The sequence below is a fragment of the Trachypithecus francoisi genome, unplaced genomic scaffold (assembly GCF_009764315.1).
Source record: "Trachypithecus francoisi isolate TF-2019V2 unplaced genomic scaffold, Tfra_2.0 Lachesis_group12, whole genome shotgun sequence".
NCBI classification, from domain to species: Eukaryota; Metazoa; Chordata; class Mammalia; order Primates; family Cercopithecidae; genus Trachypithecus; species Trachypithecus francoisi.
In genome coordinates this window covers 54,434,235-54,447,228 of record NW_022681457.1, presented here as the reverse complement: position 1 = coordinate 54,447,228, position 12,994 = coordinate 54,434,235, and positions in this window count along the sequence as shown.

Genomic DNA, 12,994 nt, shown 5'->3' with positions numbered 1-12,994 from the left:
ACATGGTAAAACCCCGTCTCTACTCGAAATACAAAATTAGTCGAGTGTGGTGTCTCGCACCTGTAATCCCAGCTACTCAGGAGGCTGAGGCATGATAATCATTTGAACCCAGCAGGCAGAGGTTGCAGTGAGCCGAGATCGTGCCACTGCGCTCCAGCCTGGGCAATGGAGCGAGACACTATCTCAATAATAATAATAATAATAGTAATAATGATGATGAAAACATGGAAACTTTGAAAAGAAAAATAACTTCAGAGAACTTAAATTTAACATAGTTTAATTGAGCGAAGAATAATTTGCAAATTAAGCAGCCTGTGGGTCCTGAGTAGCCTTAGAGAGACTCCAGTACAGCCACAGGGTAAAAAAGAGTTATGCACAGGGAAAGCATAGTGACATACAAAGAATAGAAGTGGTACAGAAACAGCCAGATTAATTACAGCTTGGGATTTGCCTTATTTGAATATGGTTTGAGCAGTTGATGTTCTTCTATTGGCACAAACATAGTGGTTGGTACAAGAATAGGTAAAAACCTATTTAGATATCCAGTTAGGTTTTAGTTGACTATGTACTGAAAAACCTATTGACCAAAATTAAACATTAAAGGAGTTAGCTTTAGGCCATAATTAATTTAACAATATCTCCCATTTGGTTAGTTTCTCAATTTTGAGAAATAACCCAAAACTTTAGACATTGATATTACCTTGTCACCATCAAAAATTTACTTATGACCGGGTGCAGTGGCTCATGCCTGTAATCCCAGCACTTTGGGAGGCCAAGGCAGGCAGATCACAAGGCCAGGAGTTCAAGACCAGCCTGGCCAATAAGGTGAAACCCCGTCTCTACTAAAAATACAAAAATTAGCCGAGTGTGGTGGTGGGCACCTGTAGTCCCAGCTACTTGGGAGGCTGAGGCAGGAGAATCCCTTGAACCTGAGAGGCAGAGGTTGCAGTGAGCTGAGATCATGCCACTGCACTCCAGCCTGGGTGATAGAGCAAGACTCTGTCTCAAAAAAAAAAAAAAAAAAAAAAGACGTATTTAGTCTCAATTTCCACTGTAAAATAGTAGAACTGTAGGTTTTGTAAAGTGAAAAAAGGGACTTCGGGTTACTATTGTTGAAAAGGATTATAGTAGAAGAGAGCTCCTTGTATTGAAATCTGCTGTTTACAAAAGAAAAACAGACCTTGTCAGTTTTAGAATCTACCTATTTCTTTAAATTTTCAGTTTGACTATGTCATATTTAGCATGCATGACTCCATTTTGGTTTGTTTTGGCCTATTTGGGCCTAGTGAACAAGCTCAGTCCAGAATGATGGCCTCGAATAATTTTGTTTTAAAAAATTCCCCTCTTTTGATTAAGTTTTCACATAGATGAGAGTGTCACCAAACCTCAGGGTTTTAGTGTCACTCTCAGTTTCCATTATTTTAGGTTTCTGTTCTTATCAGCTCATTCATAGGTTATGGTGTTCTCACGGTCAAATACATCTTCAAGTTTTCATCATTCCAGTTAAAGAGAGACCACTTGACATTCTAGAGATGACTGCATGTCCCGACCTGCAGGACAGTCGAACGGGCCCTGGAAGGGGGAGTGGGAATGGAGGAGACAAGAAAACACGAGAAATGGAGACAAGACAAATAGCCTGATCAAGTCTCGTTTATTGAATGCAGGGTCATGCCTTATATAGGGCTGGCAGAGGAAGAGGTTGGGCCAGGGTGGTGACGGGGGGGGGGGGGGCCGGGTCTTCTCAAATTACAATCGCGCATGCGCTGTGGGTTTGTACTTTTCCCGGGCGCCACCGGGATCGCACCTGTGCCCTAGGCTGCATATCTTCCTGGGCGGGAAAATGTTTGCGTGTGCGCGGGAAAGGTTGGCGCGCGCGGGAAAAACATAGGCGTGCATGGGAAAAACTTAGGCGCGCACGGGAAAAGCTTTGGGCGCGCGCGGGAACAGTTTAGGCGCGCGCGGGAAGGGTCCGCAATAAAGAACCCGGAAATGTGCCGTCTTGTCTCCGCTTTGCCGCGATCAAGCAACAGAGGTCGGCTAATTCCGGGCCTCATGGCTCCGGACAGTTCCCCCTTTTTTATATATAATTACGGCTAGAAGATTGTCCCTCGGGAACTGCGCCTGTCTTAGGTTGGAGTAATACATCTCATCACTGGTACCCGTCATGGGATTAGGCAGTAGCTTATGAAGGCCCTCCTGTCTTAGGTTAGTGAGAGATGACACTCTCTTACCCGTCATTGGCTGTCCAGTTCAGCGCATAGGGAAGGTGGTCATAATGGGTGTGAGTATGAACCACCGTGATCTTCTTGCTCTAGGAGATGATAATGGACCTGTATAGGTTTCGCTTGGATAGCCTCAACTTGTTGCTTAAGGAATGTTAGGAGCTTATTGAAGACCAAAGGTCCTACAGAGAGTAAGAGCAATAGGCAAAGCAGGGGGCCCAGGAATGGCATAAGATAGGGAAGGACTCCATGGAACCCAGTCCAAAACGGGTTATCGGTTATTTCTTTTCGTCGTTTTTCTAGGTCTTCTTGTAGACGCCTGATTTTATCCCTGATGATCCCGGATTTGTTGGCATAGAAACAGCACTTCTCCTGTAAAGCCAAGCAGATGCCTCCCTGTTCTGCAGTTAGTAAATCTAGGCCTCTTCTATTTTGGAGCACTACTTCTGCCAGAGAATCTACCTGATCTTGTAAATCTTGTATAGTACTTGAAATGGCCTGCATATCTGAGGTCAATTGGCGAGACAATTTGGTGTATTGAGTAACAGAAACCCCTAGGCCTGTAGCCCCAGTTGCTACGGCAGTAGTTATGCCTAATCCTGCAAGTAAGGGGATAAATTGTATTGCCCTTTTGTTTCTTCCTAAAAAGTGATCTATAGCTGGGATAGGTACAGGTTCATCTCCAGGGATAATGTCTATGTCTGGCAAAAGTGTGGCTAAGACACAGCGTCCTGTCCAGTTAGTAGGTAAATAGGTATAAGCCCTATTATTGCCACATATAAAAACCGAGCTTTTGGGGCACACAGCGATTGGGAAATATTTACTATGGTGGAACAATTATTGAATTGATTGAATCCTACATCAAGGTCGTAAGTGTTATTAAGGGGAGGGGAGTAGATGCAAGAGGAACTAGGAAATTCTAAAGGCTGTACTTTAAGGGGAGGAATTATGGTGCAAGGGGTATTGGATGTATAATTTAAGTCATTGCTGGGTATGGCAAGAGGAACGGGATCTCCTGATTGCAGACACAGCCAGCAGTCATTAGCTAGACTAGAGTTGGAATTGTTAAGCAGGTTATGAGTAGCCGTGAGGAGGGCAAAGGTCTGGGCATCAACTTTCTCTTTCCCTCGGGCTTTGGGCAAGGCCAAGGGGTAGTAGTGAATTTCTGGGTACAGGGACCTTTGCAACTCTTCAAGTTTTTTGTGTACCCTAATTTATCAGACCTTGTCTTGTGGTCCTCCTCTGTCAGAGATATGAAGAGGGGGGTGAATATTCCAGCAGACAGGCTGTCCTACAATTCCAGTACAGCCAGCTGATATAAGGTTATTGGTATTTCCTACAACTGTAGGGACACTACTGGCCCCTATAGTGGGGGTTCTAGATCTTGTTAAGATAGCAGTATAGTATGTTTTACCGCCAGAGGTACATTCTAAATAAGTAGTGTAGCAGGAACTATGCATAGCAGTCTCAAATGTGTCACAAGGGCAGGTTGTGGTATCCCCTCCACTAAATATTCTTGGGGTTGACACACACCTCCACTTAAGAGAGTCACTAGACAGGTATGCTGTGTAAGTGGAGCAGGACACAGCTGAGATGTACGTATTTGGAAGGGAGGTCACATATCCCCCCAAACAATCACAGGGCTTACCATCGTTGTCATATATATTTATGGGCCTCATGGGGATTACCAAAGCCGGCATATACCTGGAGTGCTTGGCAAATCAGCACCATGGTCCAGAGGGGCTTGTAGTTGAAGTTCATCTCTGCAATAGAGGAAAAGAGTACTCTCAGGGAGAAAATTACTCCCTGGATTGGTTATTGTTAGGTACCTGTCTTACCAGTCGCTCTGGTAGCCATCTGGCTGCATCATGAGTTGAGAAAAAACACAAACTGAGCCTCTTCCCCAGATTAACACTGGGTCTGGACCATGCCACGTGTTGTCTAAGGGGTCTTTCCATTAACCATGGCAAATTGTTTTTTGGACTCGGAATGCCAAAATCGATCGGCTGCTGATCTGTTCAGGTTATCCAAATTAAAAAATTTAAAATAAAAAGTGTGTGATTAAGGATATTTCTAGGGGTGCCCTTAGTAGGGTACCATTCTCCCTTTTTTATTTTGTCAATGGTGGTTTTTAAGGATAGGTGTGCTCTTTCAACTATTCCTTGTCCTTGAGGGTTATATGGAATTCCAGTAATGGGTTTTATTTGTAATTTGAGGCAGAAGTCTTGAAAGGCTTTGGATGTATAGCCAGGACCATTGTCTGTTTTTAGTTGTTTAGGCTTTCCAACTATGGAAAAACAGTGTAGTAAATGAGCTATAACATGTTTGGTAGCTTCTCCTGTTTGTAAGGTGGCTAGTATAAATCCACTAAATGTATCTATACATACATGGATGTATTTTAAGTTACCGAATTCTGAATAATGGGTGACATCCATTTGCCAGATCATTGGGAACTAGTCCTCTTGGGTTAATTCCTAAGTGAGGGACTGGCAGGTATGTTATACAGGTCTGACATTGTTTAACTATTTGTCTTGCTTGTTCTCTAGTTATTTTAAATATCAGTCTCAAAGTTTGAGCATTAAGATGGTGTAAGGCATGAGTAGCCTGTGCTTGGGCTAGGTTTGTATTTGTAGCTATGGCTACCGTCTTGGTTGCCATATCAGCCAGTTGGTTGCCCCGGGATAGAGCTCCTGGTAATCCTGAATGAGCTCTAATGTGTCCAAGAAAAAAGGGTGTTGTTCTATTACGTATTAATTTTGGCATTGTAAAAATAACTCGGCTATATGTGACACATGCTTAATTTGTGCTACTGTCTCAAGTAGAGGTATTGAGTGAACTAAGTATGCACTGTCGGTATAAATATTAAGAGGCTGATTAGGGAAGGCTAACAGCACCGCGATTAGGGCCTGCAATCTACTAGCTGAGCCGAAGTATGGCTGGTTTTGAATTTAACAGTGGTGTCAGCAAAGGTATATGCAGCAGTTCCTGTGGATGACCCATCAGTGAATACTAATAAGGCATTGTCTAAAGGTGTTTTACTGATGACATGAGGGAAGACAAAAGCATGTAGCTTACAAAATTGGATAGGCTTATTTGGCAGGTAATGGTTATCTAAGTTACCGGCATAAGAGGCGCAAGCAATCGGCCACGTTTCAGTGTTTTGCATCAACCAATGGATTTGTGGCTTAGAATAAGGTTGTATGATCGTAGAGGGTTCAATTCCAAAATTTTTTGCTATGTCTCTCCCTAGAATAATTAAATCTGCTGTGGCATCATAATAGGGGAGTAATACCTTTTTGGGTGATGAAGGCAAGTGGACCCACATAATAGGGTTATTTTGCCAGAATAAACCAGTAGGGGTAGTGTGGTGTTAAAGATTAAAAAGATTAATGACTGTGAATAGTCTATGTTAGTAACAAATTGTTCAGCAATGGCTGTCTCTACCCTATTAAGTGATAAAAGAGCTTCTTTTGATAACGACCTAAGGGACTTAGGGTTGGGGTCACCTCTCAGGGTGCCGAATAAAGGTTTTAAGTCTCCTGTGGTCAGTTTTAAGTATGGCCGGGGCCAACTTATGTCTCCAAGGAGCTTTTGGAAATCATTGAGGGTTTGTAACTGATCTTTACGGATAATGGCTTTTTGATTTGTAATTTTAGGTCCATTTATTTGAAAACCTAATATGTATAAGGGTCTTGTAGTTGTATTTTTCTGGAGCTATTTGTAACCCCGCTGTGGTTAGTTCTGTTTGAGTTGGGCAAAACACTGTAAGACTTGTTCTCCTACTTGTCCTGCTATAAGAATGTCATCCATATAGTGTATAATATACATTTGTTTCCATGCTCTCTGAGTGTATGGCTGTAGCCACATATTTTTGACACAAGGTGGGACTGTTGGCCATACCTTGAGGTACACTTTCCATTGGTATCGCTTCATTGGTTCTTGGAAATTTATAGATGGTAAGCTAAAGGCAATCATTTTTGATCACTAGGATGTAAAGGTATTGTAAAGAAACAGTCTTTAAGGTCTATGATATTTTAAAATATCTTTGAGGGATTGCTACCGGAGAGGGTAGCCCTGGCTGTAAGGCACCCATAAGGACCATAGTAGCATTTACTGCTCTTAAATCTTGTAAGAGTCTCCACTTTCTGGATTTCTTTTTTATGACAAATATGGGGGTGTTCCAAGGAGAGTTGCTTTCTGTAATGTGTCCTGCCTCTAATTGTTCCCGCACTAACTGTTGGGCAGCGGCAAGCTTCTCATTGGTTAATGGCCATTGATCAACCCAAACGGGTTCATCTGACTTCCAAGTGATTGGATCAGCAAATTTTTGGGGTGCAGGCATGTCAATGGCCACGGTTAAAAATTTCCAAGCCCCCTTTTATCCAATTTTCCTATGGCTGGGATTGGCTGTAAAATGCCATCTTCTCTTTTTCCTAACCCTTTCCCAGGGTGGTAGCCCTGAGCCAACATTTGTGCAGTGACTATATCATTTGGGCTACACATCATGACCCTCATTTGGGAGAGAAGATCTCTACCCCAAAGGTTAACTGGCAAATCAGGGATAACAAATGGCTTAATGAGACCGGAATTACTTTCTTGATCTCTCCAGGTGAGATATTTGGAACTTTGTCTAGGGTTATTACTTTGCCTGATTCCTCGTATATTTGTTATGGTCTCTGAAGTGGGCCAACTGGAGGGCCAATCTTGTTGTTTAATATTGTTACATCGGCCCCTGTGTCTATCAGTCCTGTAAATAACTTTCCGTCTAGCCATAAGGTGAGAGAGAGTTTTTGATTAGTAATGGGCTGTACCCAGTAGATGTCTGAGGATCCGAATCCTCCCTTTCCCCTTAGGGGCAATTGCACTTTATTAGCTGTTTTTAGCAATGGTAACAGGAGTAACTGTGCTATTCTATCCCCTTGAGGAATGATAATGATGTTGTCAATAGCCTTGGCCATGATTTTGATTTCTCCTATATAATCACTATCAACTATTCCCGGAAAGACCTGTAGGCCTTGCATGGTGACGCTGCTTCTCCCTAGGATTAATCCAAACATGTTTGAGGGTAGGGGTCCATATATACCCGTACTTAGGGCTTGGGGTCCCATTTCAGGGGTTAATACTGTCTGGGAGGTGGAACAGAGGTCCAATCCTGCGCTTCCTGGGGTTGCTCTACTAAGCTGTGAAATGGATTGTTGTTGGTTGGTACAAAACTGACCGTCCCATAAGCTTGTTTCGGGGCCTGGGGCCGGCCCCTCAATCCGTTTCCCTGTTGAGGTGTTAGGGGATTTCCTTGATTGTCAATTTTAGATTTACATTCGTTGGACCAATGTTTTCCTCTTTTACACCTAGGGCAGAGGCCTGGAGCTTTTGCCCCTAAGGTCTTAGCTAGCTCTCCCTTACAATCCCTAGCGAAGTGTCCCATTTTTCCACACTTAAAGCACCCCTTGCTATTCTTATTTTTACTGGGGAGGAAGTCTTTTATGGTTTGTCCACTAAAGGCAGCAGCCATAGCCAAACCCTGTTGATATGAGGGCCCTATGTCTGAACAGAGGCGGATGTAACCTGTTAAGTCTGTTTTCTTTCTATAAGGTCTGATTGCTGCCTGACAAGCCGGGTTAGCGTTTTCGTAAGCTAGCTGTTTTACATAATCCACCCCTGCCTCGGCATTTCCAAATATTCTGCTGGCCATGGTTAAAAGTCTATGTACAAAGTCTGCAAAAGGCTCATCAGGTCCTTGTTTGACCCCCGTGAGCGAGGCTCCTGGATCCCCCTTAACGGGAAGTTTTCTCCAGGCTTTGGTAGCCACTGCTTGGATTTGAGAAAACAGTCCAGGATCGTACTGCATCTGAGCATCGGTTTCTGTGTAATTACCCGAGCCAGTTAGCATATCAAAATCCCAACCATTTCCGGCTTGTTGGTTTATCTTGGCTGTATCTCTACAATTTTCATAAAATTCTGACTTCCAAATCAGATGGTCGCCTCCAGAAAGAACTGCTCTAACTAAGGTATTCCAATCTATGGGAGTGAGCCAATTTTCGGCCACAGATTTGACTATGGCCAGGGTGTACGGGGCAGTAGCTCCGTATTGCGAGACAGCAGTTTTCAGTTCTTTTATTACAGTAAATTCAAACCCACTGTGGTGTCTCCAGGCTTGACCCTGCGCATCTGTAGTTTCAGTTACTGGAAAAACGTCTCGAGGAGAGGAATCCTCCCTATCCCTACTACCAAGTGACCTTCCTTTTGGGACATGCTGTCCGGGTCTCTGAGGGTGAGAGTGTTTCTCTATTCCTTTAGGGTATTGAACGCTCTCACTTCCTGTCCTTAATTTCTGCAATCTAGTGATTAAAGACTGATGAAGTTCTTCGAGCTTTATTTGCTCTTCAAGTTGTGCAATTTTTTCTCTAAGCTCCTCTTTTGGGTCTATTACTGCCATAACTGCGGGGGCAGAAGCCTTATTATAGGGAGGGGGATAAGTAAGAGTTTGTGGCCAGTCAGAATTATGATATTTTGCTGCCCCTTCCTCTAAATTATCCCAGTTTACTTCTGAAGGGTTAAGGTTATTTTTACTTTTGCTTTCATTAGTTGTGGGTAAAACTGGGTATTTTTTAGCCTTTTCCTTATTTGATGTTTCTATATTTGTTATTGAGGGGACCCCAGCCTCTTCCTCATCGCTTTGTAGCGATATAAGCTCTATTTCTTTATTAGGTATGGATTTTTTGAGGTCGGTTTGGGAGTTGCCTCTTAATATTTCCTCAGTCTGAGTAACCACCGCCATTACCTCAGGATCTTTTTCTTTTTCCTTTTTATCTATTATATCTCTGATTAGATTCCAATAAGAAAAAGCTGTCACCGGAACCTTCTCTGGTCCAAAAGTACTATAATAATCTTGAAAACAATCTCCCACCCTACGCCACCTCTTTACGTCAATGGTCCCCTCTTGTGGAAACCAAGGGCAGGTTTCTTTTACAAAATCAAAAAATTTAAACAAATCATTACTTTTAACCTTTACTCCTCATGCTTTTAAAGCCTCTTTTAATTGCCCTACATAAATCTGATGCTGGCTTAATTCTTGTCCCATAATCAGACACTATTACTCACCTCTGGTTCCAACGCGGCAGGCTCCCGCGACGTCCGGAGGAATTTCTTCCACTTTTACTTTCGGCTGACTTTAGTGCCTTCTTCCTCACTTTTTCCCCCGTGTCCAGGTCCCTGTTCAGGCGCCAGGTGTTCCGACCCGCAGGACAGTCAAACGGGCCCTGGAAGGGGGAGTGGGAATGGAGGAGATAAGAAAACACGAGAAATGGAGACAAGACAAATAGCCTGATCAAGTCTCGTTTATTGAATGCAGGGTCATGCCTTATATAGGCTGGCAGAGGAAGAGGTTGGGCCAGGGTGGTGACGGGGTCCAGGTCTTCTCAAATTACAATCGCGCATGCACCGTGGGTTTGTACTTTTCCCGGGCGCGGGATCGCGCCTGCGCCCTAGGCTGCATATCTTCCTGGGAGGGAAAATGTTTGTGCACGCACGGGAAAGGTTGGCGTGCGCGGGAAAAACGTAGGCGCGCGCGGGAAAAACGTAGGCGCGCGCGGGAAAAGCTTTGGGCGCGCGTGGGAACAGTTTAGGCGCGCGCGGGAAGGGTCCGCAATAAAGAACCCGGAAATGTGCCGTCTTGTCTCCGCTTTGCAGAGATCAAGCAACAGAGGTCGGCTAATTCCGGGCCTCATGGCTCCGGACAACTGCATGCAAAGATTTTTAAGTTTTGAGAGAACAGAGTGCAGTAGGGAGACTATTATTTTGACTATCAGGAAAATAATATCAAGAGTTTGAAGTATGGTTTTATTTATTTATTTATTTTGGGATGAAGTCTTGCTCTTGCCACCCAGGCTGGAGTGCAATGGCGCGATCTTGGCTCACTGCAACCTCTACTTCTGGGATTCAAGGGATTCTCCTCCCTTGGCCTCCCAAGTTGCTGGGATTACAGGTGTGTATCACCACAGCTGGCTAATTTTTGTATTTTTAGTAGAGAAGGGGTTTCAACATGTTGGCCAGGTTGGTTTCAAACTTCTGACCTCAGGTGATCCACCTGCATTGGCCTCCCAAAGTGCTAGGATTTCAGGCATGAACCACCGTGCCCAGCCTGAAGTATGCTTTTTAACCAAGGTCGCCACTGAACTAACCAACTATGATTAAATAGATCAAATGATTAGCTAGATAAGTTGTCTCCTCATTTCAACCAAGCAGTGTGTTCATTAATCCCCTACAACTGAATCTCTGTAATACTCAATGTATTTCTCCATGTGTAACTACAAATACTAGCAACTGCACAGATACTTCTCTGTTTATCCAGTAAGTAAACTAGATACATTCTTTTATTTAGCATGTCTTTAGTAAAAAATTTTAAAGTCTATTGAGTAACCATAGCCTTTACGGTAGAATCTGCAATAGAGCATATTATGGAAGATAAATTTCTAACCATTGCCTCATTTACTCTAAACCTTTGAAAGAAAGACCTAATAAATCATGACCACTCAGAAGAGTAATGGCCTCCTGGCAATGCTCTCTAACTTATTCTGAATAAGTTTCTCTTTAAGTTAATGTTGCTCCAAGACCAGTGGATCAATATTCTGTTTCTTATATTATGAGGCAAAAAATTTCCCATGTCACATTTAGCAAGAATGTGAGAAATTTCCCATTTCTCACTGACAGTGGCCCTTCATCTTTTACCTATCCAGATGTAAGTTTGTTGATGTATTTGGCTGTAAAACCATGAGTGCACATAAGAGATCCCTTTTTTATTTCTGTTGTTTGTAGAGCCATAAAAAAGTGATCTAGGAGTGTCATGATAGCAGAGATGTCTTCATTTTTGATATTCTGGAAAAAGCTATCTATGTCAAGTTAAGCCATCTGCTTAGCTTTACCTAAAAATCTCCAATTAAGATCTCCAATATGATTGCAAGAGTTTAGAGGGCCCCTTGTGAGTTTAAAGATTATGAACCCAAAGTTTAAGGTCCCAAAGTCTTGATGCAGTGCAAGTGGCAAGCAGACTCAATTTCGTTGCTCTAGATTATAAAAGGTTTTCCTGTTCCCAGTCAATAGACTATTAAAAGCTTTTCTGGCCAGGTGCAAAGGCTGAACAGGTTCTCACTGTGTTGAATGAGTGGGTGACAGTGAATAGTTTCCCACTGTGATGATTGAGTGGGAGACAGTAACAGGTTCCCACTGTGGTGAATGAGTGGCTGACAGAGAACAGGTTCTCATTATGGTGAATAAGTGGCTGAGAGTGAACAGGTTCCACTGGGGTGAGTGAGTGACTGACAGTGAAGAGGTTCCCACTGTGGTGAATAGGTATCAGACAGTGAACACGTTCCCCCTGTGATTAATGAGTGGGAGACAGTGAACAGATTCTCACTGTGATGAATGAGTGTGTAACAGTGAACAGGTTAATCCTGTAATAAATGAGTGGGAGGCAATGAACAGGTTTCCAATATGATGATTGTGTGGGTGACAGTGAACAGGTTCCCACTGGGGTGAATGAGAAGCTGAAATTGAACAGGTTCATACTGTGGTGAATGAATGCCTGACAGTGAACAGGTTCCCACTGTGGTGAATGAAAAGCTGAAACTGAACAGGTTCCTACTGTGGTGAATGAATGCCTGACAGTGAACAGGTTCCCACTGTGATGAATGAGTGGTTGATTATGAAAACGTTCCCACTGTGATGAGTGAGTGGGTGTGAGTGAACAGGTTCTGGCTGTGGTGTATTAGTGGGTGAAAATAAAGTTTCCCACTGTGATGAGGGGCTGACAGTAAACAGGTTCCCACTGTGGTAACAGAGTGGCCAACAGTGAACAGGCTTCTATAGTGGTGAATGAGTGGGTGACAGTGAACTGGTTCCCACTGTGATGAATGAGCGGCTGAAGGGAAAAAGTTCCCACTGTGGTGAATGAGTGGGTGACAGTGAAAAAAATTCTAAGATGGTGAATCTGTGGATGACAGTGATCAGGTTTCTCCTGTAATTAATGAGTGGCTGACAGTAAACAGGTTTGCACTGTGATGAGTGAGTGGGTGACACTGAACAGGTTCTACTGTAATGAATGAGTGGATGACAGTGAACACATTCCCACAGTGATGAATGTGTTGGTGACAGTGAACAGGTTTCCACAGTGGTAAATGAGTGTGTGAGAGAGAAGAGGTACCCACTGTGATGAATGAGTGGGTGACAGTGAAGAGTTTCCCACTGTGGTGAAAGGGTGGTTGAGAATGAACAGATTTCCACTGTGATGAATGAGTGATTGACAGTGAACAGGTTCCTGCTGTGATGCATGAGTGGGTGTCAGTGAACAAGTTCTCCCAGAGATGAATGAATGGGTGACAGTGAACTGGTTTGCACTAGGCTGAATGAACGGCTGAAAGTAAACAAGTTCCCATTGTGGTGACTGAGTGGGTGACAGTGAACAGGTTCCCACTGCGATAAATTAGTGACTGACAGAGAATAGGTTTCCACTGTGGTGAATGAGTAAGTGACAGTGAACAGGTTCCCACTCTGGTGACTGAGTGACTGACAGTGCACAGGTTTCTACTGTGGTGATCGAGTGGGTGACAGTAAACTTGTTCCCACTGTGGTGAATGAGTGGCTGATGGGGAAAAGGTTTCCATTGTGATGAATGAGTGGCTGACACTGAACAGGTTCCTACTGTGGTGAATGAGTGTGTGGCTGTCAACAGGATTCTACTGTTTTGAACGAGGGGGTGACAGTGATCATGTTCCTCT